General features: G+C 44.4%; 1 protein-coding gene across 3 annotated transcripts in view; it reads left to right on the top strand.

Annotated features, from left to right (window-relative positions):
* The window catches only part of HOOK3 (hook microtubule tethering protein 3), a 132,258-nt gene that overhangs the window by 7,805 nt on the left and 96,786 nt on the right, over window positions 1–27,667 (top strand). The gene's annotated exons all lie outside the window — the stretch shown is intronic.

The raw sequence follows: 27,667 nt of genomic DNA on the forward strand, positions 1-27,667 counted from the left end.
TTAGTGACAGATTTTGCCACTGTAGAAAAGTTCAAGAGACTTGCTCCCTCTTTCTTTGGTATTTTGCTCAAATGTATCAGCGAGGCCTTCACTGACCATGCATATACAACAAGCAACAACCATTCCCCTGTGCTCTGTATCCCTGTGAACCTTTTGTGTCCTTCTCTGAAGTATGTAACATTGCCTGATAATGTATTTGCTTGCTTGTTACCTGCTGCTCACCCACCACCCATCTGCAGTCGCACACGTGGCTGTACACAGAAGCAATGTCAGCTCCTCACAGAGGCGGGGAGTTTGTTCCTCTCACTGTTGGCGCCTATCACCTAGGGCAATGTTTGTTTTTTTTTGCTGAACCATAGGAAAATGCCCTTCTTTGGAGGTAAAAAATGGTTGAATACCATCAGTTTATCATGTTTCAGTCTGTGTCATAGGTACTCATGTCTACAGGATAACTAAGGGAATGAAACGGTTGTTTGGGACATATAAAATGTACCAGATTCTTTTATTCTAAGTACTTGGAGAATATAATAGTAAAACTGATACTGTATGGCTCTCTTCAACTTTTGCTATAGGCAGTTTTCACAAAAGCAGTACCTGTGAATTTAAGAAGTCATTAGGTTTGGTGTGATTTGGGGGATACTTTTTGTGTTTTGAAGCCCTGAGCACTTGTCAGCCTCATGATATTAAAAGATTTGCATGTGAGCAGCTTGGATTTCTCCACTTCTGCTGAGAATCAGTGTCATCATTAAATGAATTGTTGTTTTTCTCACTTTGCAGTGAGCTATGTACAGTTGCCCACCTGACAAGCAGCTCAGATACCTGCATCTCAGACATTATCTGTGTGCGTTAGGGTTAGGGACTCATGCCTGAGAACTAGAGCTTGCTGTCATTTTTTTCCCCTGTAACTTAGATGGGACATCTCTCCAGTTACACAGGCACATGGACTTACTGATGGAGTTTGAGGAGGCTCATTTGGAACCTGACCAGCCCTGGTTCTAGCACTCCGAGTGATCTTGTGATTTTCATGGTCAACTCTGAGTGGTGCCCTAATAATTTTTAGTCTTCAAATGGTCTAGAGAGTTTCACTGAAGCTAAGTGAGCTTCCCAGGTATGTGTCAGTAAATGAATTTTTTGCCTAAGTTAGTTTGAGTAGGATTTCTATCACAGAAGCCAGAAGAAGGACTATGTGTGTATTGTCTCACTAAACCAAGATCATAGTATATATTATGTTTTTCAAAGTGTCATTTTAATTTACCACAATCTGGTGGGTACATTTCTCATTACTACTTAGTTTTTTACTGTTTTTCTTTCCAAATGCCTTCCTTTTTTCCTTTTGTTGAGTTATAACACATACATAAAAGCATACAAAAAAGAGTGATGAGTTTGTTGTGTGTATGTATATGTGTGTGTGTGTGTGTGTGTGTGTGTGTGTATATACATCAGTGTAACCACCACCGAGATTGAAATATGTAACATTTCCAGTCCCCCCGATAGTCTCCTTGGCCCTCCCTTATCAGTACACCTTGCTCCAGAGGTGGCCATGGTTCTGACTTACACACCATTAATTAGTTTTGCCTGTTCTGGAATATTCTATAAATGGAATCATATAATATGCATTCTTTTGTGTTTGACCTCTTTCACGCAACATAATGTCTGTGAGATTCATACGTATTATTGCATATTATCTATTTTAAATAATTGTGTAATATGGATAGCTTCAAGGAAGGAAGTTCAATTCCTCCTTTGTTTGATATTTATTGAATGGCTGTTTTGTGTCCAGCAGTGATACAAGGGTAAGCCACAACCCACAGGGTAATTACCTTCAGGGAGTTTATAAACTGGGGAAGAACAGATTTTAAAAACCACGAAAACAAAATTACTGCTATAACAAGTGCTGTAGAGGAGAAGTACACAGTGTTATAAAAGTCTGTAAAGAGCCATATTTAATTTAAGGAAGTCATGAACATTTTCCCTGAGTAAGTAAATATGAATTAAATCTGAAAGAACACTAGTACAGATTTCTTAGCAGAGGGAAGAGCATATACAGAAGTATTATAGGCTGATGGAATGGGGGGAACACTATTAGGGCAAGAAGGAGGGTCTGAGTGGCTACTAGAGAGGGGAAACATGGTCCAGAATGGGGATGGAGCCAGACCAAGTGGGGCCTCGTGACTCTATTCCAAAGAGAAGCAATTGCAGGGGTGTAAGTGGGGAAAGAGGGCCAACAGGGTCAATTTACATTTTGAAAATATTCTGGCTACAGATATAAAATGAGTTGGAAGAGACCTTATAGGGGGGCAGTAATCAGGTGGAATGGAATTGATGGTAACTCCGAAGAAAGGTGAGGGTGTTATGGATTGGGAAGTGGTGCAGGGAGTGAAGACAACTGGAGGGTCCTAAAATGATGTAGAAAGTTGAGTTTTGGTGATCAATATGACTTTTAAGTTTCTATCTTAAGCAAATACCCAGGAGAGGATGCAGACCGCGGGTGTTGGGATGCTGACGTGGGACCTGCTATGGAGGAGTGCTGGGTGTGTCATGAGTTAGTTTGGGGGACACTGAATTTGAGTGGTGCTGAGACGTCATATGAAAATCCCAAGCTAGCAGTTGACCATACTGGGCAAGAATGCAGAAGGCATCCTAACTGGAGATACCAACTTCGATAACTCTTAATTGATGTCAAAAGTGTGCATTAAGTCACTTAGCGTATAGTCTGAGTCTTGAAGAACCTTTACATTTAAGTGTTGGCCAGAATATCCAACCAACAGAAGGACCAGAGAGCTACGAGGAAAGCCAGCAGAGCATGGGTACTGAAAAGAGAGTTTTCTTGGAAATTGTGCAAATCTTTCATTTTGTTCAAGCTAAATGAAGAAGTGTATCTTTTTGTAGTTTCATTAGAAATTTTATCAACTATGAATGGATCCAAGTATGCTTATTGTTAGTAGTATGACTTTTCTCTCCAATCTAAGTTATTTTCTGTTTACCTGATTTCTAGCTTCCAAAATATTGTTGCTGTTACCTTCTTTCTTGTCCGTGTAGGTTCATGTTCCCTTCTTTTTTTTAAATTAATAGGCTTTGTTATTTAGAGCGGTTTTAGTTTCACAGCAGCATCGAGTGGAGAAGGGTTTTAGTTTGGGGTGATGAAAGAGCCTGGAAGTCGGTGGTGGTGATGGTTGCACAGTAAAGTGAACTTACTAATGCCACTGAGCTGTACACTTAGAAATGGTTTAAACAATAAGTGTTATGTATGTTTTACCACAGTAACAGAGTTTTTCCCACATACTCCCTGCCCCACACAGCCACACACACACACAGCCTCCCCCACCATCAGCATCCTGCCCCAGTGGTACACTGTTACAGCTGATGGACCTACACCCAAAGTCCCCAGTCATCTGGCCTGGCTTATTTCACTGAGCATAATACCCTCTAGCTCCATCCATGTTGTTGCAAATGGTAGATAGGATTTGTTTTCTTCTTAAGGCTGAATAATATTCCATTGTGTGTATGTATCACATCTTTATCCATTCCTCTACTGATGGACACTTAGATTGCTTCCAATTCTTGGCTATTGTAAATAGTGCTGCGATAAACATAGGGGTGCATATGTCTTTTTCAAACTGGGCTGCTGCATTCTTAGGGTAAATTCCTAGAAGTGGAATTCCTGGGTCAAATGATGTTTCTATTTTGAGCTTTTTGAGGAACCTCCATACAGCTTTCCACAATGGTTGAAATAGTTTACATTCCCACCAGCAGTGTAGGAAGGTTCCCCTTTCTCCACAACCTCGCCAACATGTTGTTTGTCTTTTGGATGGTGGCGAACCTTATTGGTGTGAGGTGATATCTCACTTTGGTTTTAATTTGCATTTCTCTGATGACTAGCGATGTGGAGCATCTTTTCATGTGTCTGTTGGCCATCTGAATTTCTTCTTTGGAGGAGTGTCTGTTCATCTCCTCTGCCCATTTTTTAATTGGATTGTTCGCTTTTTGTTTGTTGAGGTGCATGAGCTCTTTAGATATTTTGGATGTCAACCCTTTATTGCATCTGTCATTTATGAATATATTCTCCCATACTGTAGGATGCCTTTTTGTTCTATTGGTGGTGTCCTTAATGTGCATTTCTGTAATGACTAATGATCTTCTGTCATGTACTTGCCATCTATATATCTTCTTTGGTGAATTATTTGTATAATCTTTTGCCTACTTTTTAATTGGCTTGTTACTGAATTTAGAGTTCTTTATATATTCATATTACATATATTTATATGTATACATATGTTTTGCTTGGATATTGTTTTTAAATATTTTCTCCCAATCTGTGGCTTCCATTTTCATTTTAATACTGTATTTGCAGAGCAAAAGTTTGTTTTTCTTCACTGAAGTATAATTGATATACAGTCCTAGTTGGTTTCAAGTACACAGCACAGTGGTTCACCAGTTACCCACGTTATTAAATCCTCCCTCACTAGTATGGTGACTGTCAACGTAGGAAGATGTTACAGAATCATTGACTATATTCTCCATAGAACAAAGGTTTTTAATTTTTTTGAAGTCTAACTTTTTTCTTTCTTAGCTTCTTTTTTTTATTATTTAATTAAATCTTTACCAAACCCAGGTTCACTAAGATAATCTTTTGTGTTTTCCTTTAGAAGTTTTATAGTTGAAGTACTTACATTTTGATCTTTGAGTTACTTTTTATATAAGATATAAGGATCAATTTTTTACTTTTTTTGCACTATTTATTGAAAAAATTCCCATATTTTTAGGACATGATTATATTTTCCCTGCCTAATGACTGTACAAACATGATCCAGATATGATTAGATTCTTGTTCATTTAAATATTTTTTCCTAATAGACCAGGTACTGAAAATGCTTGTTCATTTAAATATTTTTTACTAATAGACGAGGTACTGAAAATGCTAAGATGTAGTCTATCCTTTTATATATGTGCATCAACAAATACAAAATGAAACTTTTTTTTTTACTCAAGTCTTTAGAGAACTGTGACTGTTAATATTGTCTAAACTCAAATTTATAGAATTTACTTTCCTGTTTTCAGCTTCTCAGTTTGAAGAAAATAAATATTAGACTTGGTAAAAACGTTCACAAAGCAGCACTCTTTGTGTTCATTTTGGAGAGCACAGTGAGTTTTATAAGAGAGCAAGAATTTGAATTGGCTGTTTACGCTATAAAACTGGTGATTCTTGGTGAACCCACAGTACATGTGCCAAAGAACCATCAGAGCTTTGCCCTGATACAGCCTTGGCTCTGAAAGAAATCTGGTTCTTCCTATCAATGCTCCCTTTACAGGCTTCTCAGGTGACAGCTGATTTTCCTCCCACAGGCTTCAGGTAGCACGTAGCCCAGAGGCAGTGCAGTTTCCAGACCACTCCCCTTGGTCTTCCCTAAAAACCCCGTTTCGGATCTTAGGACCTCTCCCACTACCCTCATTGTTGCTGTCCTTCCCTCATTTCTTGGCAGTGTGGGACCTGGTACACTGCTGCCCTTCCCAGCACTACTCTTGTCTGAATCCCTGGTGATCTGAATCTGTACCTGGATGGACCCTCATGCCCGTGCCTCTCTGTATCTTGAACTCTTCTCCGTTGATCTTGTCTTCTGCCCGATTTCAGCCTCTCATTCCCATGGTCATACCCTATGCCCTATACCAGTAATACATAATCCTTCCATAATCTCAATTTTCTTTTTACTCTCTGATCACTACTTTCTCTCTGTCCATCTTATTCCCTGAACCAAGTCTCCAGTAATTCTGCAGTTCTCTAGTGTTAGTGGGGACTTCGCCAGGGTCCTTCTCCACCGCCTCTCTTTCTTTCCTCTTATTCAGCTGTAATGCCAGTCAGCTGCAATCACTCCCTCATATGCCTTTTTAGCTCCTTTGCCACTCTCTTATTCCTTTGTATCTGTTTGGAAAAACCACAACTCTGGTTAATTCTGATGTCCTGGCGGCTCTGCTGCTCACCTGTGCTGCTGGACCTAGCAGGAAAACAATAGGCGTGCCGATGGGTCTCATCTCACATTTCTCACCGCAGCACTGCAAGTGTTAATGTTGTGGAATCTCACATTCAGACTGTTTTCCCTGGCCCTGTCATTGCCCCACTCTCTGGGTGACTCTCACGCCAGCCTGCAGTATTGCCTCCCCCATCTCTCTGATCAGCTACAAGGCAGGATACAACCTACTTCTGAGAAAGTTGGAACAAACAGAATTTCCGCAGGACCCATTACTCTTTAGCCAGCTCCCAGCCTTGGTTTGACTTTGCCTGGCTGCCCAGGCCTGCAGGGGAGCTACGGGGCCGGGGGCCCTGCCTCAGGGCAGTGCCTGCGTGCCAAGTGCTGGATTCCATTGCCTCCCCATCAGCATCGTCATCCTTCCAGTTCTCCCTCTTTCCTACATTGTCGTTTTCCCTTCTCTGTGGGGTTATATTGTTAGCATGCATGCAAAACATTATTTTTTTAAATATTGTATTTCAACTTTATTCCAAAAAAGAAAAACAAAGGCACTCCCTCTTCTCCATCTCTAACCACCACATTTAATAACTCTATCAGCAAATCTCTTTGATTTCTTTTAAAAATGGTAGTATAAATGAAACATATAGAACACAATAAAAATAATAATATGGCACACCCACACACTTCCATCAATATTTAAAAAATGTTAATGCTTGGCCATATTTGGTTCCCACCTTTTTACTATTTTTTTATTTTATTAAAGTATTATTGGTATACACTCTTATTAAGGTTTCCACAAGAAAAACAATGTGGTTGTTACATTCACCCTTATTATCAAGTCCCCCCATACCCCATTGCAGCCACTGCCCATCAGTGTATTAAGATGCCACAGAGTTCCTATTTGTCTTCCCCGAGCTACACTGTCTTCCCCGTGACCCCACACACACCATGTGTGTCAATCATGATACCCCACAATCCCCCTCTCCCTCCCTCCCCATCCATCCTCCCCTTTGGTAACCACTAGTCACTTCTTGGGAGTCTGTGAATCTGCTGCTATAAAACATTACTTGTTTTATATTCTCATGATCTTACTTCTGTTGGTCACTATCCATTCCTCTTCCCCTTTGCAACAAAACTCCTTGAAAGAGTAGTCTGTGCCCAGCTGTGTCAGATTCCTCTCCAGCTTGTAAATCCACTTTTTAGTCACCTTTTTATTAAAACTACACTTGTTAGGGCTCCAAGCATCTGCACATTGCTGATTCTAAGGCCCATTCTCTGTTCTTATCTGGACCTGGTACAGCGTTCAAAGGACTTAGCTCCTTATAGCACTTTAAAATCTGGCTTCTAAGACATGCTCACTTGGGCTTTTCTCTCCTCTCTCCCTGGGTGATCTGCATTTCCTTCACCAGTCTTTCCTGGTTAGTGCTACTTCCTGAGACTGGCGCGCTGAAGAACACACTCCTCTTACCCGTTTTCCTTCACTCCCCTGATGATTACATCCAGTGTCATGGACTGAAATATCATCCATATCCTAATGACTCACACTGTCTCTCCAGAATGATTCTTTCCTCTGATGTCCAGGCTTAGCTGGTTATCTGCTCCGCATTTCCAGTGGGTCTAAAGCCCATCATAAACTTTTCATATTTAAAACTAAACTCCCTGTCTCCTGCCCAAACCCACTCTGTCCAGTTGTCTCAGTTCAGTTGTTGGCCTCCCTGTTCTTCCACTTGCTCAGACCATTAAAAAAAACTTTCTTTTTCTCCCCATCCTTCATCTAACCTGTCAGGAAATTCTGATGACTATATTTCTAGAATGTTAATTTTAAAGCTAGCTTTTAGGTCTAACTTCCAATTCACAGAAAAATACAGAAGCTAGAACAAGTTAAACTAAGTCATGAGGCAACAATGAGGCAAATCCAGAAAGTGAGGTCTTTTACAGGACAATTGACCTTGTCTCCTCAACAAATCAGTATCATGAAAAAAAAGAAAGGAAGTGGACGGTTCTAGACTGAAGAGCCTAAAGAGAGGCAGACAGACACACACTAACCAAATGTATTGCATGGTTCTCGGGAATCCTGCCGCATGCAGCAATGTGGATGAACCTGGAGGACATTCATGCTAAGTGTGTTGTGCCCAAAGTCACGAATCCCAGAAGACCACCAAGGAGCCAACACTGATGCAAAAGCAAAGAGCCTTTATTCGAGCTAGCTCGAGCTCAATCTCTCATCTACACCACTGGCAAGATGCCAGAGAAAGAGAGCACGTTTTCCCCAGAACAAAGGTTTTATGGATTTCCAGGGTGGTTTGTGGGGGTGATGGCCGTGGCCCTGGCTGATTGGCTGGGCCTGGGGGTAGTTGGGGGGTGATGAGTCGTGGCTTTGGTCAGTTGGCAGGGTCCAGGGGTGGTGGGTGTTCTTGCTGACTGGAGGGGAGAGAGGGACTAAGCTCCGATTGGGTGAAATAGGATCCAGGTCGCGATTGGCTGAAATAGGATCCAGGTCCCAATTGGCTGAAATAGAATCTGGGAGCTTGCCCTTTCATTCCCCCCTTTCTCTGGATCCTAAGAAGGGACCCAATCATGGGTCTAATAAGGTTTTGCAGTTGTAAGGATATAAAGGCTGATACTGTTGTCTTAGCACCATTAGCTGGACTGTATTAATTCTATCTTTAATGAAAGTTACCAGTTTATTGAGGATACATGGTCTAAAGGTAAGCAGAAGTAACAAGATTACTAGGGGCTTGTATTGAGCATGGAGGATTATCAGTTGGACAGCCCCCACGTGGTCTCTGACAATCTGGACCAGCCTGTTGATGATACAGGGCTCAAGGGTTAGTAAAAGGAGTAGGATGGCAAGGGGTTTTTGAATATTAAAGATAATTTCCTGCCTTGATTTCTCTCTGGGACACTGGCGCCTTGGTTCAGGCACACATCAAAAGACTACGTGCCCAGCCTCTAAGGTGGGCTGAGATATTGTCTATTTGCTAAAGAATCCTGCCTTTTACTATGCCATCAACAGCTGGGTCTGCATGCTAAGTCAGTTGCTCAGCTTGCAAAATTACCTAGTCAGATCAGAAAGAGTAAAGACAGCACATAGGCCTGGGCCTTTTAGATGCTAAAGTGAATCTTATACACGATTACAAATGATTAGCATAATGAAACATGCTACTCTTCTTTATCTGGAACATTAACTGATCTCACTGAAGAATGATTCTAGAGCTTAATGTTCAACATAGTTTTAGTAGGGGGGGTTCTAGCATGTAGTTACATTGCTCTGATTGCAAATATCCTGCCTTGCTTTCTCCAGAGGCTCTCACTTTATTCTGTCTAAGCCTATGGTCTCTGTCTCATTCTCCTCTCTACAGATGAGACTCTAGCTGCTGCTAGGGAAAAGGGGCAATGACCGCTCTGGCTGCTTCGTGCTGAGAAGGGGGCGCAGTAAAGGGTGCAGCTAGGTCTCCATCACTGCTCAGTTGAGAGGGCCTCAGAAGGTTGGCGCTTCTATTCTGGGTTTCATTTCTATTACTATTTGCAGTTTTGTGGCTTCTAGGTAAGATAAAGCAAATTGTGTTATTAGGTTATGTAGCAACATCTGGAGTTGAATTTTCCATTCTGGAAGGACAAACTTGATGAGATTAAGAATGCATGGCTGAATATGAGAACTAGAAATAGTAAAACTTTAATTGCAATGATAGGAGAAAACTAAAACATCGGGAAAATCATAGCTAGATATTTTGAAGAAGCTGGAATTCTGGATCTAGTTTATGTCTCAATGACTAGTATTAGGATTTAGTATGGATAAGACTGCGTTATTGAAATACTTTTCTCTAAAATCACTCTCATTTTTATTAGAAGTAACCAGGTTAAGAAAATAATTAACAGCTGGCTTGATTATTTGTGTAAGTGCAGCGAGAAGAGCAGTTGATTACACAGGCTCTTTTAAATATGCTTTGCTGGAACTTTCTGTAAGGAATTTCAGATTGAACTTTTAAAGGCCTCTTGAGGCCAGACAGCCAAGCCAGACTTGCCATCAGGCTTTGCCTGCAGTACCTGTAGATTTGGATGAATTCTTCTCTTCTCGAGGTCTCTGAGACATCCTGAGATTCCTGCACCTGCCAGGAAGTGACTTTCCTTACTCACCTGGTAAGGCTGCTGGGGACTTCGTAAGCAAGGTACCAGGCCAGTTCTTCCAAGGGGCTTCATTGGCTTTATAAAGTCAACCTTAGTTCCTTAAAGCTGGTCATACCTGAGTTTATGCATGTGTCTCTCAGGTATGACATTCCAGTCAAAGCCTTGGTGGTATAACCTGTGTTTTTAATTGGTCCTCTTATAAGGAGAGCAGGTTCTTATTGAACTTATGCAAATAAACATACTGCCATGAAATATAAAAATAGTCACTGAGAGTTTTTAAATTCTGGAGGGATCAGGTAGAAAGACAGTTTCAATTCTGCTTATAAAGATAGTTATTTAATAAACTGTTGTCAGCTTAAGAGAAAAAGCTTAAAGCACTTTATCAGCAATATCTGAAACAAAAAGCCGCAAAATCATCTTCTTTAGTTTACTTAACCCTATGTAACTAATACTTGTTCTGCTGAAATTTAGTTCTTTACTAGTTTAGGAGTAATAAAACAGTGACTATAAATGACAAAAGACTTACAAATGACAATGGCGAAAGATAAGATGAGAGCGTACTGCAAGACAGTTGACATAAGGAAATTCGGATATTTCTGTAACCAAAAAAAACATTCAGTAACAAAGTTTAGCATCATTCCCTTTGACAGTGCTTTCCAGGTAATTAAGCAGGTAAGTATATAGCAGATAAATAAGCCAAATTAGTCAAATACTTTCTCCAATGAGAAAAAATTCCTCTGACATGTTCCAGGGACCCTCTGGAAAATATCAGAGTTAACTATAGGTAAAAGTACCTTTTTGAATTTGATTTTGGAAAGTTGTCAGAAGAAAGTTTATTTGGCACTTGCTTAAATAGTATTATAGGTTGCTATGAAGTAATACTTACCCATTTAACCAGAATGACAACAAAATACCTCAAAGGCAAATAAAGAAGGTTACACAGTTGTTAGCATAGTTTAGCTTTTAGTCCTTTTAATATTAAGATCTCATTTTCTTAAATACTCGGACAACTCATTGAGACTTTAAGCATGAGAAACTGCTTTGATAAAACAATTAGAGAACCCTTTGTAATCTTTCAACAGAAAGAGCAGATTAACAGTTAAGAAAACCTAGTCTTTTTAACTGAAAACAAAATTCTAATTTTGCTGTGTACTTGATACTGAGACTCATTTGCTTTAATTTTATATAGCGTGACCATATCAATTATTTCACAAACTTTCTACAACTTCCTTTTACATTCAGTTCTCCCTCTTTAAATAAAAAAAGTTACTTTCTTTTATCAAAAGACACGTTCTTTAGCATGTAGAACGAATTTCCATTCCTTATATTTTCTCTTATTAAAACATACATCTTTTAGCATACAGAAATGTTTTCTTTATTACTTTAAGTAGTTTTAATTAGAACTTAAAACCATTACAAACTTTAATTTTCAGTGAACACTGAGAAGTAGGCTATTGTAAACGGTTACACTAGCATTCTTTAGATTGACAAATTTATGAACATTTTATAATTTCTGTAACTATGAGCTTTACAGCATAATCTCTCACTAAACATAAAGTATATCTTCTTAACTTAGCAAAATTTCAAGGTTTTAGGTTACCGCATAGATTCTCAGGCTGTAGGTAGGTATATACACTGTAACACACAATTAAAAAGGTGTTCACTTGCCACACTCATTTAGTTCACTCATTCGTAACAACTATGCTAGATTACTTACAAGACCTTTACTGAATATTAGACAAAGCCAAGCCTTTAAGTATTTTATTCTTAAAAGATTTAGCAGATAACATCGACTTAAATGACCTTAGGTAAACTTAGGCAGCTGATAATTACAAGGACATGCGGGCCTCAGCCAAACTCAAATTAGCATTAATGTTTAACATTTTTTTAATCAGATTTTCTGGAAGTTTTAGAATGCCTAATTTTCACAACTGCTTGTCTTTAAATCAATTTCATTAATACCATCCGGAGGTAGAAAGATATTTTCATTTACACACTTAGACACACATACAGATTGAGACATAATGATAAGGTTCCCTCTGGCAGCCATCTGACATTGAAAACTGGCTACTCACTAGAAAAAAAAGTCTGCCACCGACCCTTCTGGACTTCCACACTGAGGTTGTTAGCTCTCCCCCTAATATCTTTAACCTGTAAAAGAGTGGTTGGATTAAATGTTCCCTCCCGCAGCCAGCCAACGTTAAAAGAAAGCCACTCGGAGGTGCAGAAAAGACGAAATTTTCCCTTCCTGACGTCCGTGCTCAAATCATGAGCTCTCTCCCTAACGTCTGAGAAAAATGGTCTGTCATGAGAGACAAGGGGGTCGTCTAAGTCTGTCCCATTTCTTCTGTCAAGACTAAGACAAACATGACAAACAACAGGCACCTACAGAGAAAAATCTGCCGCAGCCGTGGAGGCAAAACTGAAAGTTGAGGGCCTGTCGGACTGCAGCGGCAGTCGACTTTCCTCACAGATGAGGACTTCATCCTCCAGACGGGGGCAAGGGACGTCTCCCAAGACCCCTGGTCGGCGACCCGCCAGCGCGTCCGCCTAAGTCAATGCTGACCCTGATACAGATTGGAGCTCCTACAGGCTTATACAGGCTTGTTCACGAACAAAAACAGACACAGATAAAGACAGAGTGAGACACCACAGGTAGACAAGGACAGACAGATAACTGAGTGCACTCACCAGCCAGCACAGGGCCCTCCGGGTCGGGAGTCCTGGGGGTCTCTGGGATCCCGGACGAGCCCCCAAATGTTGTGCCCAAAGTCACGAATCCCAGAAGACCACCAAGGAGCCAACACCGATGCAAAAGCAAAGAGCCTTTATTCGAGCTAGCTCAAGCCCAGTCTCTCATCTACACCAACGCAGTGGCAAGATGCCAGAGAAAGAGAGCGCATTTTCCCCAGAACAAAGGTTTTATGGGTTTCCAGGGTGGTTTGTGGGGGTGATGGCCATGGCCCTGGCTGATTGGCTGGGCCTGGGGGTAGTTGGGGGGTGATGAGTTATGGCTTTGGTCAGTTGGCAGGGTCCAGGGGTGGTGGGTGTTCTTGCTGACTGGAGGGGATAGAGGGACTAAGCTCTGATTGGGTGAAATAGGATCCGGGTCCTGATTGGCTGAAATAGAATCTGGGAGCTTGCCCTTTCAAGTGAGATAAGGCAGTCACAGGACAGACACTGCACGACCACTTACATGGTGTCTGCAACAATCGGGGGCATATAAACTGAAAGGAAAGGTGCGACACACAGCAGCAATTCACCGAAGAATTCCACTTTATTAGGGAAAGGTGCTGTCTTCTATAGGAAGGGGCATGAGCTGATTGAGGTGTCACTTCTACGGGGCTGGTGGCTATTGGCTAGGTGCTGGAATTGGGAGAGGGGGCGAGAGGTGATTGGGCTTCAGGTGGCGCCGATGGGAACCGAGGACCCTGAAGAGAAGCCGGAAGTTCGCCATCTTACTGGTGGGGACCCTTCATTCCCCCCTTTCTCCTCTATGGGGTTGTGGACATTGCTTTCTCTCTGACAGCTTCCTGCTGAACAGGGGCAGAGAAGGGAGTGAGGGCTTGAGGACTGGGAGGAAAGGGTTGATAGGACTCCCCACAGTAAGGACGAGTAGATGTGGACTTCTTCAGGTTGGAAATCAATGAAGGTTCCCTGTAACCATAGGTCGAGGACCTGTTGATTCCAGTGGTGCCAAGAGGATACAGGTGCCAGGAGTCAGGCATCTGCGGCCATTGTTTCCAGGAACTGTTTCCAGCAGAGAGAGGGGTCCATCTCAGCGTGTGGTGAGGAGGTCACGTGAGGGTGAGGGATCTTCTGTGGCCAGAAGCTGGTAGTTCCTGAGTAAAAGCTGGTTGAAAGCTTGATTAGAGATTTTTCCAACTTGGGATTTGATGAACTTTATTATACAGGGTAAGAAGAGACAGGCGAGAAGAATGATTATTATGGGGCCTGCAATGGGCCAGAGCCAGGTAAGGAGGGGGTGTGTTAGTATTGAAGAGAATGGGTTGGAATTGGAAGCAGAGTGGAGGTTGGAGGCAAGGTCGGTGAGTTTGGTGATGTCAGTTTCTACAATGCCTGATTCATTGATGTAATAGCAGCACTCTTCTTGAAGGAAGATGCAGGTGCTGCCCTTCTCGGCTGTAAGCAGATCTAAGGCCCGCCGGTTTTGAAGGGTGACTTTAGCTAGCGAAGTGACCTGTCTTTGGAGAGAGGCCAGGGAATCGAGTGGATGTCAGGGCTCCCTCAAGTTTGGCGTTGAGATCTCTGACTGTCCATAGAGAGTGACCCAAGGCTCTCCCTGAAAATCCTGCCCCAATGGCTGAGGTGGCTAGGGAAATACCAACCATAATGGGAAGGAAAGCAGCCCTTTTTGTGCGCGAGGGCAACGAGGTTGGAGCTCAAGGAATTCGACCCTGCTGTAAAGTGTAAGCTGTGGGATTAGGGTGATGAGAATGCAGGGTGTGCTGGAGTTGGGAGGCAGTGAGTTGAAAAGACTGCCATTACACCAAAAGAAGTGTCCCGGTTGCGTAAAAGTTCTAGAGCCGGAGGTAGCGGTGTAGATAGAGAGGCAGTGAAGTGTGCTGGAGTGGGGTGGAGTTGGGCCTCCACAGTGATGGATGGTCAGATTATCTGCGTATTCTGGTTCCCATAGGGGTATGTCTGCCAGGGGGCGGAGGGGTTGTCCTTCTGTATGGAAGGAGTAGTTGGAAATATTAAGGGGCACCGTGGCCAGCAGTGGGTGCTGAAATGATGCGCACAAGAAACAATTGGCGGTGTTGAGGGTGTGGTTGAGAAAGATGGTGGTGTCTTGAATGAGCTGTAACCAAGAGTAGGAGGAATAAGAAGATGAAGAGGCGCCATGAAGAGTTTGGATAATGACTTTCTCGGAATGTCTGATATCTGATGCAACTTGAGAGATCTGGGAGCGAGAGGGAACATACTCTCTAGAGATATGAAGGGTACTGTGGGGGGTCGAGGACCCCCCGTAGTAAACTGAGGCTGTGACTCCAGTGGCCCATCAAGAGTCCCAGGGATCTGGGATTGATAAGGAGAATGAGCCGTTGGGATATTTCATGAAACGGTTGGAGGAGTAATACTGTGGGTACTGGAAGTTGCCCATGTAGTGAATGGCGCAAGACCAGTAGGGACATCCCCTGTAGGTGTCTGGCCATCGCCTGCAATAGGCTTGTCTTTGGTCATAGAGGAAGCAGAGGTAGGGAGAATAAAGGTAGCTGTTAGTGAACACTTCAGTGGAGGGAGGAAAGTGGAGGTATAAAGGCTCAGAGCAGCCTTTCAGAGGGCAGTCTGATGTGGCAATGAGCGCAGTAACTTTTGTTTGATGCTGTGTGTAAGTCTGTCTGACTTTGAATCACCATACAAAGGAGGCTGGGGTGGCGGGGAAGACAATAGGAATGAGGCAAAAAAGCAAGAGAGCGGTAAAGGAGGAAAAAGTCATGATTCGGGTATGGATGGCAAAGGGGGTGAACGGGAGATGCGGAGTTTCACGGGATCAGAGGGATGAGGCGTGGTAGAGTAGACAACGTCTTGGGCTGTATCCGAAGGACTCTGGATTGTGACTAATGGGCCTTGGGTGTCCAGAGAAGGTGGGTCCTGGGTATTTGGTTTCAACCTGGAGATATGAATCCAAGGGGTGACAGAGTTATCAGGCAGTGAGAGCTTGGCGGCCGAGGGGGTGCAGAGAATAACTGGGTGTGGACCTTCCCATTTTGGGGTGAGAGAGGGCCGATCCTCTGGCGGCTTATAAAACACTAGTTAGCCGGGCTGTAAGACAGGAGGATTTTGGGAGGCAGATGGATCAGGAAGGAGCCAATCCTGATATTTCCACAATTCAGTGCGGAGGAGGGAGACTAGTGGAAGGGCCATGTTGGGAGGAATTGGTCCTTTGTGGGAAGGGAGCCCCAGGGGTAGAATCAGGCGGCTGTACATGATCTCAAAGGGCGACAAGAAGGAAGGTTTCTTTGGGAGGGCCCGAATGCAGAGTAGAGCTAAGGGAAGTAAGCGAACCCAGTCAAATTGTAGTTGTAGAGATAGTTTGGTCAGGATGTCCTTTAGAGTCCTTTTGGCTCTTTCTACTTTTCCCGAAGCTTGTGGTCGATAAGGACAATGTAAATGCCAGGGGAGCGAGCGTGACTTGGAGAGGTTCTGGATAATTTGGGCAGTGAACTCAGGGCCGTTATCTGATTGGAGGGAAGTGGGCATCCCAAACCTAGGAAAGATCCTGGTGAGGAGGATAGAGGCAACCGCGGACGCTTGTTTGTTAGTGGTGGGGAAAGCTTCAACCCATCCTGAAAATATATCTACTAACATGAGTAGGTAGCTGGTACGCCGTACAGGGGGCATGTTAGTGAAGTCTATTTGCCAATCTGCAGCGGGGACATTACCCCTTGCTTGATGAGCTGGGAAGGGTCGGGCCTTGAGGGGGGCATTAGGGTTAGTGCATTGGCAGATGGTGCACCTGCAGGTGACTTGGTTAAGTAGGGTTTTGTCTTCAGGAGAGAAAGAAAAAAAAGATTGCAAAAAATGGATCAAGGATTGGGGGCTGGGATGGAACAGATCATGTAAGAGGTGGAAGAGAGACTCTTTGTCCTGGAAACAGAGGGTGTCTTGTGATAAGGCTAAGACTGCAAGGGCAGATGGATTGTTGTCTGGTATGTCTTCTGATAGGGCAACTGACCGGGCTACTCTGTCGGCTTTGTTGTTACCTCTTGCAATGGGGGAGTCATCCTTTTGATGTGATTTGCAGTGGACTATGCCTGGTCGGTGTGGGAGTTGTGAAGCCTCTAGAAGTTTAGTAATTAAGGCGGAATTAGTTATGGAATTTCCTTTTGTGGTGAGGAGGCCTCGTTCTTTCCGTACTGCCGCGTGAGACAAGAGAATGTGGAATACGTACTGGAGTCAGTGTACAATGTGAGAGACGTGTCCCAGGCCAGAGTGCAAGCTCTGGTGGCTGCAATGAGTTCAGCCTGTTGATTGGTTGTACCAGGGGGTAGGGCTCGTGCCTCAATGACATCTTCGAGGGAGACTACTGCGTATCCTGAGTAGTGGGTGCCCTCATGTTTAAAGGAGGACCCATCAGTAAACCAGATGAGGTCAGAGTGTGAGAGGGCTCCTTCGGAGATCGTGGAGTGGCACGGAAGGAAGTTGTGAAGGGCTTCTAGGCAATCATGTGAGGGAGTATGAGGAGAGTAGGGTAGAGGAAGAAGAGTGGCCGGATTCAGGGGCTGGCAGGGGAGGAAAGAAGTGTCTGGATTTTGGAGGAAAGAGGACAGTAAGGTCAGGAGTCTGGAGGGAGGGAGAGTCTGTAAACTTTTGTAGGTTAAGAGATCTTTTAGGTGATGTGGGGACAGAATGGTAAGGGGCGCCCCGAATGTTAGTTTATGAGCTTCTTTCTGGAAGAGCTGTCCAACGGCTAATGCCCGTCGGCAGGGGGCCCATCCCCTAACTGTGGGGTCTAATTGCTTGGAGAGATAAGCTACTGGGGCAAAGGATGGGCCATAATATTGGCCTAGGACTCCTAGAGCTTGACTGGACCTCTCATGAATGTATAATGAGAAGGGTTTCGACAAATCAGGGAGATGGAGAGCTGGGGCTTCCACAAGGGCTTGACAGAGCTTAATGAAGGAGTATCAGGGTGAGGAAGATAACGGTTCTTCAGGGGGGCCCTTGCTGAGGTCGTATAGGGGTCTTGCCAACAGGGAGAAGTAAGGGATCCACGCTCTAAAATACCCAGCCAGGCTTAGAAAGGAAAGGATTTCTGTCTTGGTTTTGGGAACGGGCAGGTCAGAGAGGAGTCGTTTTCTGTCTAAGGTAATGGACTTTCTTTGTTGAGACAGAAGGAATCCAAGGTAAGTGACAGAAGGGGAAGAGATTTGAGCTTTGACGGGGATACCCGGTAACCTCTGGAAGCTGGTAGGTTAAGTAGAGAGGCAGTGTCAAGTTGAGACTCTTCCCATGAGGGACAGCAGAGTAGAAGATCATCTACATATTGTAATAAAGTGGACTCGGAGTGATCATGATGAAACTGTTTGAGGTCCTAAGCTAGAACTTGTCCAAAAATATGGGGACTATCTCGGAAGCCTTGTGGCAAAACTGTCCAAGTAAGTTGTACAGAATGTCTCGTGCATGGGTCCGTCCAGGTGAAGGTGAAAAAATCTCGGGAGGAGGGGTCCAGAGGGATAGAAAAAAATGCATCCTTGAGATTTAGGACTGAGAAGTGGGATGCCGAGGCAGGGATCTGCAATAAAAGGGTGTATGGATTTGGAACTAAGGGATGGATAGGGACAATGGCCATGTTGATGAGGCGAAGGTCTTGGACAAGGTGGAAAGATCCGTTGGTTTTTTTAACAGCTAATATGGGGGTATTAAATGGGGAGTGAGTGGGTCTGAGTTAATTTTTGTTTAAGAGATCTTGAATGATGGGTTGGAGGCCTATGAGGGCTGAAGTGGTTAGGGGGTATTGGGCCTGACAGATATACTGAGAGGGGTCACGTAATTTGATAGAGGCAGGAGGACATAGTGCCTCTGCCTATGTTCGGGGGCAGGAAATGTTCGGGCGAGAAGCCCCCGGGTCCCGTCAATCTTCTTCTGCTAGCCCCACTACGGCGGGCTTAGGATGGGGGTTGTTCGTCCAGCCTCCCCTTCGGGTGGTTGGGCAATCAGACCCCCCAGTGGCCCATTTTGTGGCATCTGGGGCATGGGGTGGTAGGAGCTCTGGGGGAGGGGCTTGTAATGTCCCAAACTTTGGGATTTACAGGGTGTATGAGGGCGGAACCGGAGCTTTCATTGGGTAGAGGGGGGTCGTCGGCTATGAGGGCCATCAGAAAGGGAGTACTGGGGGCTGTGGGAGTGGATATAGTTATGGAAACATGGAGGAGAGAAAGGATGTCCCGTCCTAGTAAAGGGATGGGACACTGGGGCATAACCAGGAAGGAGTGGGAGAAAGGTATGGGATTGTCTTGGATTGTACATAAAAGGGGGTGTTTTAATGGGAAAATCTGTTTACTTCCTACCCCGACTATAGGAGTAATGGCTGGTGTGGTAGGGCCCCGGTATTGTTGCAAGATAGAGAAGGTGGCTCCTGTATCTTGGAGGAAGGAGATGGGGCGACCGTCTACTGTTAAAGTAACCCTGGGCTTCTGTTTGGTGATGGAAATGTTCGGGCGAGAAGCCCCCGGGTCCCGTCAATCTTCTTCTGCTAGCCCCACTACGGCGGGCTTAGGATGGGGGTTGTTCGTCCAGCCTCCCCTTCGGGTGGTTGGGCAATCAGACCCCCCAGTGGCCCATTTTGTGGCATCTGGGGCATGGGGTGGTAGGAGCTCTGGGGGAGGGGCATGCCCTTGACCAATGTCCTTCTTTTCTGCACTTGAAACAAGCTCCTGGGGGGGGGCTTGTTTGTAGAGGGGCTCCCAGGTTGTGGTTTCATCAGCTTGGCCAACATTTGGAAATTGGCCTGATCAGCCTTTTGTTTATGGCGTTCTTTCTCCTCCTCCCGGTTATGGAAGACTTTAAAGGCCACTGTTAGGATCTCAGTCTGTGGGGTAGTGGGGCCCTGTAGTAACTTTTTGAGTTTAGCTTTAATGTCGGGGTAGCTTTGAGGTAGGAAGTATGTCATAAGGACATGTCTTCCTTCAGGTGTTTCTGGGTCCAGGCTGGTATACTGTAATAGGGCTTGAGTGAGTCTGTCTAAGAACTCGGAGGGGGTTTCATCTCTCTTTTGAATTATGTCTTGGAGCTTTTAAAAATTGACTACTTTACGAGCTGCCTTTTTCAGACCTGCTATTAAGCAGGAGGCAAAAATATCTTGAGAGCTGAGACCCACAGTGGTGTTATAATCCCAGTATGGGTCTTGTTCAGGGACAGCAGTGGGGACAGGGGGATAGGTGGGTTCAGTCCTGTGGGTTTCAGTAGTGTGCGTTTGGGCGAAATCCCAAACTCGTCTACGCTCTTCAGGGAGGAGAGTATTGGCCAGGAGCATGAAAATGTCATGATGTGTAAGGCCGTAAGACTGGAGGGTCCATTGAAACTCCCTGTTGTATGTCGTGGGATCAGTGGAAAAGGAACCTAGGCGTTTCTCTAGTTGGGCTAAATCTCCTAAGGAGAAAGGGACGTGAACACGCACGATGCCTTCGGATCCTGCTACCTCCTGGAGGGGGGCGATAATTTTGGGAGGCCCTCGGGACTGAGTCTGAGGGGGACTGAAGGGTTCTGGCTCAGTCTGTGGGGGGGAACAGGTGATGGGGGCAAAGACGCGATAATTTTGGGAGACCCTTGAGACCGAGTCTGAGGGGGCAAAGACGGAGGAGGCTCCTGGAACTTAGTTAGAGAGGGGCTGAAAGGCTCAGGCTCGATCCTCGGGAGGGGGGGAGGTGAGGGGGACGGAGGAAGAGGGGGGTTGGTGGGGGAGGAGATAGTGGTGGAGGGAGGAGAGGAGGGGGAAGGGAGAGGACGGGAGGCTTCTCCGGGGGATGAGGCAGCAGCCGTGGCGGTGGTAGAGGAAGGGGGAGGGACTGTTGTAGGAGAAGAGGGGGAAGGGAGAGGATGGGAGGCTCCCGCGGGGTTGGAGGCAGCCCTGGCGGTGGAGGGCGGAGGGGTTGTAGGAGGGGGAGGGGCCGAAGGGGGAAGCTTGTATGGCGGAGGCTCGTCGGCCGGGTCAAAGGTAATCGAAGAGGGACTGGGAGCGCGGGATGGGGATGGAGATGGCTTGCAGGCTAGAAGAACTTGGGACGGGGAGCAGGTGGTGCAGAGGCTGGGATTTTGAGCTAGGAGGCAAAAAGCTTCGATATAGGGAATCTCCTTCCATTTTTTCAGGCACTGGCAGTAGTTAAAAAGATCGCAAGTGATGTTAGGATCAAGAGTTCCTTCCCCCTGCAGGCCATTGGTTGTTATTGTCTAGGAGGTATGTCAGCCAATCTTAGGAGCAGTATTTACGGAGAAGTTTTGGTTTTATATCAGGCGTCAGGGAGAGGGTAGCCAGATGCTTAAGCAGGCATTCAAGAGGTGAACTTTCAGGGAGGGATGAGGAGGCTCCCATGGCTAAAGGACAGAGAAGGAGACAAACAGGGGAAGACAGAATGGAGATCCTCGAACTGCAAGCAGACCGCAAGGAGACAAAGGGCATCCCCGATGATCCTTGGTGGTCTGCGGAAACTCCTATACGAGTCGGAATTTCTTGGGAAGTGTGGGTCGTCACCCAGACTTCCCTAAGAAGGCAGAGTGCCGGAGTCACGAGGTACCTAGTACTAGGAATTTCGGCAGACAGAATGGATTTCGGCAGACAGAACGGAACGTAAGGACGAAGGGGGAAAAGGGAGCGTTCTTATCCACAAAGGAGTCACCTCGTTTATGGCTGTCGGAGGAGGGGCCTGAGGGTCCGCTGCAGCCGTGAAGGCCTGAGGCGGGGAGAGTTCCCTCCTCGTCCCCGAGCGTCAGGGCCTTGCCGGACAATCACGGTCAATGGCACTGTGATAGCTCGGGGGAGAGTGGCCCACCCTGGGGAAATTTTGCTTAAAAAGTTTCGGCACTGATGGAAGATACTGTGAGTGCGTTTATGACTGTTGGAGGAGGGGCCTGAGGGTCCGCTGCAGCCGTGAAGGCCTGAGGCGGGGATTTATGGCTGTTGGTGGAGGGGTCTGAGGGTCTGCCGCAGCCGTGAAGGCCTGAGGCAGGGAGAGTTCCCTCCTCGTCCCCGAGCGTCAGGGCCTTGCCGGACGATCAGGGTCAATGGCGCTGCGATATCTCGGGGAAGAGTGGCCCACTCTGGGGGAAAACTTACCTAAAGGCCAGAGAGGAGTGGTGAGTGTGATGAGCCAGCGCCGGAAAAAGAGGACGAGGGCAAGCTGCTGCTGGTGTCAGGGGGAAGACGGGGCCTAGTTGGGGTGTCCCGTCTCCCAGGTTTCGGCACCAATGAAAGGAAAGGTGCAACACGCAGCAGCAATTCACTGGAGAATTCCACTTTATTAGGGAAAGGTGCTGGGTTATATAGGAAGGGGTATGAGCTTATTGTGGTGTCACTTCTACGGGGCTGGTGGCTATTGGCTAGGTGCTGGGATTGGGAGGGGGGCGAGAGGTGATTGGGCTTCAGGTTGCGCCGGGGGGGGGGGGGGGGGGAACTGAGGACCCCCCCACCCAAGAGAAGCCGGAAGTTCGCCATCTTACTGGTGGGGGCCCTTCATAAACAGCTGTGGTTGCCAGGAGCTGGCAGCTGGGGGATGGGGAGTTGCTGTTGAGCAGACGTCAAGTTTCATTTACACACAGTGAGGAGGCCCTAGGGCTCTGCTGCGTACTGTTGAGTGCCTGTAGTTAGCGATACTGTGTCCTGTGCATTAAAATCTTTTCAGGGGTAGATTCCATGTTGTGTTCTACCACCATTATAGAAACAAATACAATGCCTGGTTCTTCTTGGATCTTGAACAAACCAGCCTATAAGAGACCTTTTGAGGATTATGGAGGAAATTAGAATATAGATTATTAGGTGGTATTTTGGGACTGTTTCTGTATTATGGTAAGTGTAGTATCAGAACTGATTATATGGGAAAGTGCCTAACTCATTAGAGATGTATGTGCAATTTTAAATATCCAAAAAAATCAAATAATATGGAGCAAATATGGCGGGAAAGTCCCTAACTCATTAGAGATGTATGTGCAATTTTAAATATCCAAAATATATCAAATAATATGGAGCAAATATGGCAGAATGTTATTCTATAATTGGCATATGGTTGTTCTCCATAATATTTTGCTTCCCTGTGTGTCTGAAAAAGTTTTGTGATAAAAATCATGACCGTTGTCACTGCCACATTGGTCTGGTCTCCATCCTTTCTCGCCAATCCTACATTAAAATTCCCTGGCTAATGTCTTTTCACTTGCCTGCCCACAGTCTAATGTGAACCCAGCAGCCAGGTGATTTTTCAGTGTGTCATATTTTCTGCTTTGCACCCTGCATTGGTGCTTCATTTCACTCAGCGTGAATGCCAAAGCACAAGAATACATGAGGGATCTTAAGTGTTCTGGACCGCTTACTGCCATTTGGCCCCCGTTTGCTACTGTTCATAACCACACCAGCTCCCTTGTTCATCCTCTCACACATCAAACATCTCCTCAGGGCTTTTACGTGGCCTTTCCCTCTGCCTGGAATGTTTATCAATCAGACAAAGCACCTAACCTCCAGCACTGCCTTCTGGTCGCCTCTGATGTTTGTCAGTTTCCTCTGTAACCTCCTCTGACCACCTATTTGATATTGCTACCACCCCTGCACACATCACCTTGTCCTGCCCTGTGGTAGGTGTTCTGGAAACACTGGTTGAATGAATGAATATGGAATGACAAATTTTGAGTCTGAAATTAGAAGAAAGCAACTTTATACTTTGTCTGCAAGAAGAGCTCACCACTCTATCATTTTCCACCAACAATTTACCTCCTGGATGTCCTGCAGTTCAGTTCAGACTAATTTAGTGTGGTAGCTCAGACCCCACCAGTTAAGGTTAAAGTCCTTCAGTTCTGACACTACCTGGTGTTAGTGCAGACTTTGCAAGTAAAGGCCTTAGTCCCACAAGGCTTCCCCCATTTTAGAAGTGAGGTGAACATGCAGTTCTCAGTGCACCAACACTTCTGCCGACCAACTGCTAATTCAGGAGTTCCCTTGTGTGGGTAAAATTGTAATATTTCCAGAATATCTCGTCTGGCTTTAGTACATCTACATATCAATAGGCATTCAGAGGTGGAAAGAAGTATGGCTTTAGTTCATTTGCATCATTCCTCAGGTGGAGAAGGTCATCTCCATATCAATGGGTATTACCTGGGCAGCCTAGGGCTTATCTGTACCTGAGAGGTGAGGGGAGGGCCAGAGCAGGAAAGAGAGAAGGCCCAGACTGCAGTTTGTAAGCAATAAATGAATTTTAGACTTTATTTCTACCTTTGACTGATTTCAGTTTTTAGAGGTATTTTGGCCCAGGATTTCCTTTCCCCAGACTTAACACCATGACCCTCGGGTGCGATAATTTGTGAGAGTGACACAAAACTCAGGAAAGCAATATAATTACAGTTTTATTTTGTAAATGATACATCTGAGGAACAGCCAATTGAAAGAGAGGCTAGGGCAAGGCATGGAGCTGGGGGCAGCCACTCTCTAGCCCATTGATGTGCTCGCCAACCTGGAAGCACTCCGAACCCTGTTCAGGGTTTTTATTTGGTGTTACCATACATACGCATGATTGAAATCATTAGCTTTGTTATTGAACTTAATCTCCAGATGCTGCTGTGGGGGGCCGTGTGGGGAGGTGTTACAACCCTGTAATGATATGGGTGGTTCCCCTGGGACCAGCCCCATCCTGGAACTATGCAGGGGTCCCACAGTGAATCACTTCATTAGCATACAATCAGGTATGGCCCGGAATGGGCTCTTTATGAATTACCAAGGACACTCTCCTATCTCAGGAAATTCTACGAGCTTTAGAAGCTCAGTCCTGGAACCAGGGACAAAACCCAAATAAATTTCTTATGATGCCCCGAACACATATTGATTAAAAGAGTAAGATCAGGCATAGTAAGTTGTGCCTCTAAGTGTTCTTAGTTTTTGTTGTCAGAGTTCAGGAAAGAGGGAAAAAGAGAATAGGTGAGACCAAAGGAGATAAAAGGAAGGTCAAACTGTGGGTAATCCTGGAATGCCTCTTAACTGGGTAGTTTTTTTTTATTAAGGTGTCATTGATACACACTTTTATGAAAGTTTCACATGAAAAACATTGTGGTTACTACATTCACCCACATTGTAAAGTCTCCCCAATACCCCATTGAAGTCACTGTCCATCAGTGTAGTAAAATGCTAGAGAGTCACTACTTGTCTTCTCTGTGCTGCACTGTCTTACCTGTGATCCCCCTACACCAAGTGCACCAATCATAATACCCCTCAATCCCCTTCTCCCTCCCTCACCACCGCCCCCCGCCCCTACCTGTATCCTTTGGTAACTATTCCATTCTTGGAGTCTGTGAGTCGGCTGCTGTTTTGTTCCTTCAGTTTTGCTTAATCGTTATACTCCACAAATGAGGGAAATCATTTGGTACTTGTCTTTCTCTGCCTGGCTTATTTCACTGAGCATAATACCCTCTAGCTCCATCCATGTTGTAAATGAGATTTGTTTTCTTCTTAAGGCTGAATAGTATTCCATTCTGTTTATGTACCACATCTTCTTTATCCATTCATCTACTGATGGACACTTAGGTTGCTTCTGTATTTTGACTATTGTAAATAGTGCTGCAATAAACATAGGGGTGCATATGTCGGTTGCTTCTGTATTTTGACTATTGTAAATAGTGCTGCAATAAACATAGGGGTGCATATGTCTTTTTGAATTTGAGAACTTGTTTACTTTGGGTAAATTCTAGGAGCAGAATTCCCAGGCCAATAGTATTGCTATTTTTAGTTTTTGGAGGAACCTTCATACTACTTTCCACAGTGTTTGAACTAATTTACATTCCCACCAGCAGTGTAGGAGGGTTCCCCTTTCTCCGCATCCTTTCCAGCATTTGTTGTTACTAGTCTTTTTGACGTTGTCCCTCCTAACTGGTGTGAGGTAATATATCATTGTGGTTTTAGTTTGCATTTCCCTGATAGTTAAGGATGTGTAGCGTCTTTTCATGTGCCTCTTGGCCTTTTGCATTTCTTCTTTGGAGAACTGTCTGTTCATATCCTCTGCCCATTTTTTAGTAGGGTTATTTGCTTTTTGGATGTTGAGGTGTGTGAGTTCTTTATATATTTTGGATGTTACCCCTTGTCGGATATGTCATTTACAAACATATTCTCCCATACTGTAGGATGCCTTTTTGTTCTGCTGATGGTGTCCTTTGCTGTACAGAAGCTTTTTAGCATGATGTAGTCCCATTTGTTCATTTTTTATTTTGTTTCCCTTGCCTACGGAGATGCGTTCAGGAAAACGTTGCTCATGTTTATACTCAAGAGATTTTTGCCTATGTTTTCTTCTAAGACTTTTATGGTTTCATGACTTACATTCAGATCTTTAATCCATTTTGAGTTTACTTTTGTGTATGGAATTAGACAATAATCCAGTTTCATTCTCTTTCATGTAGCTGTCCAGTTTTGCCAACACCAGTTGTTGAAGAGGCTGTCATTTCCCCATTATATGTCCATGGCTCCTTTATCTATATTAATTGGCCATGTATGGGTGGGTTTATATCTGGGCTTTCTATTCTGTTCCATTGATCTATGGGTCCGTTCTTGTGCCAGTACCAAATTGTCTTGATTACTGTGGCTTTGTAGTAGAGCTTGACGTCTGGGAGCGTAATCTGCCCAGCTTTATTAATCCTTCTCAGGATTGCTTTGGCTCTTTGGGGTCTTCTGTGGTTGGTATTTTGATAAGGATTGCATTGAATCTGTAGATTGTTTTAGGCAGAATGGCCATTTTGACAATATTAATTCTTTCTATCCATGAGTATGGTATGTGTTTCCATTTATTGTTATCTTCTTTAATTTTTCTAATGAGTGTCTTGTAGTTTTCAGGGTATAGGTCTTTCAGTTCCTTGGTTTGGTTTATTTCTAGGTATTTTATTCTTTTTGATGCAATTGTGAATGGAATTGTTTTCCTGATTTCTCCTTCTGCTAGTTCATCATTAGTGTATAGGAATGCCACAGATTTCTGTGTATTAATTTTATTTCCTGTAACTTTGCTGAATTCAGAGATTAGATCTAGTAGTTTTGGAGTGGATTCTTAAGGATTTTTTACATACAATATCATGTCATCTGAAAACAGGGACATTTCAACTTCTTCCTTGCCAATCTGGATGCCTTTTATTTCTTTGTGTTGTCTGATTGCCGTGGCTAGGACCTCTAGAACTATGTTGAATAAAAGCGGGAGAGTGGGCATCCTTGTCTTGTTCCTGATCTTAAAGGAAAAGCTTTCAGCTTCTCGCTGTTAAGTATGATGTTGGCTGTGGGTTTGTCGTAATATGGCCTTTATTATGTTGATGTACTTGCCCTCTATACCCATTTTGTTGAGAGTTTTTATCATGAATGGATGTTGAATTTTGTCAGATGCTTTTTCAGCATCTATGGAGATGATCATGTGGTTTTTGTCCTTCTTTTTGTTGATGTGGTGGATGCTGTTGATGGATTTTTGAATGTTGTACCATCCTTGCATCCCTGGGATGAATCCTACTTGATCATGGTGTATACTCTTCCTGATGTATTTTTGAATTCGGTTTGCTAATATTTTGTTGAGTATTTTTGCATCTATATTCATCAGGGATATTGGTCTGTAATTTTCTTTTTTTGTGTTGTCTTTGCCTCATTTTGGTATTAGAATGATGCTGGCCTCGTATAGAATGAGTTTGAGAGTATTCCCTCCTCTTCTACTTTTTGGAAAACTTTAAGGAGCCTGGGTATTAGGTCTTCAGTAAATGTTTGATAAAATTCAGCAGTGAGGCCATCTGGACCAGGAATTTTGTTTTTAGGTATTTTTTTTATTACCAATTCAATTTTGTTGCTGGTAATTGGTCTGTTCAGATTTTCTGTTTCTTCTTGGGTCAGCCTTGGAAGGTTGTAT

The sequence above is a fragment of the Manis javanica genome, chromosome 12 (assembly GCF_040802235.1).
Source record: "Manis javanica isolate MJ-LG chromosome 12, MJ_LKY, whole genome shotgun sequence".
NCBI classification, from domain to species: domain Eukaryota; kingdom Metazoa; phylum Chordata; class Mammalia; order Pholidota; family Manidae; genus Manis; species Manis javanica.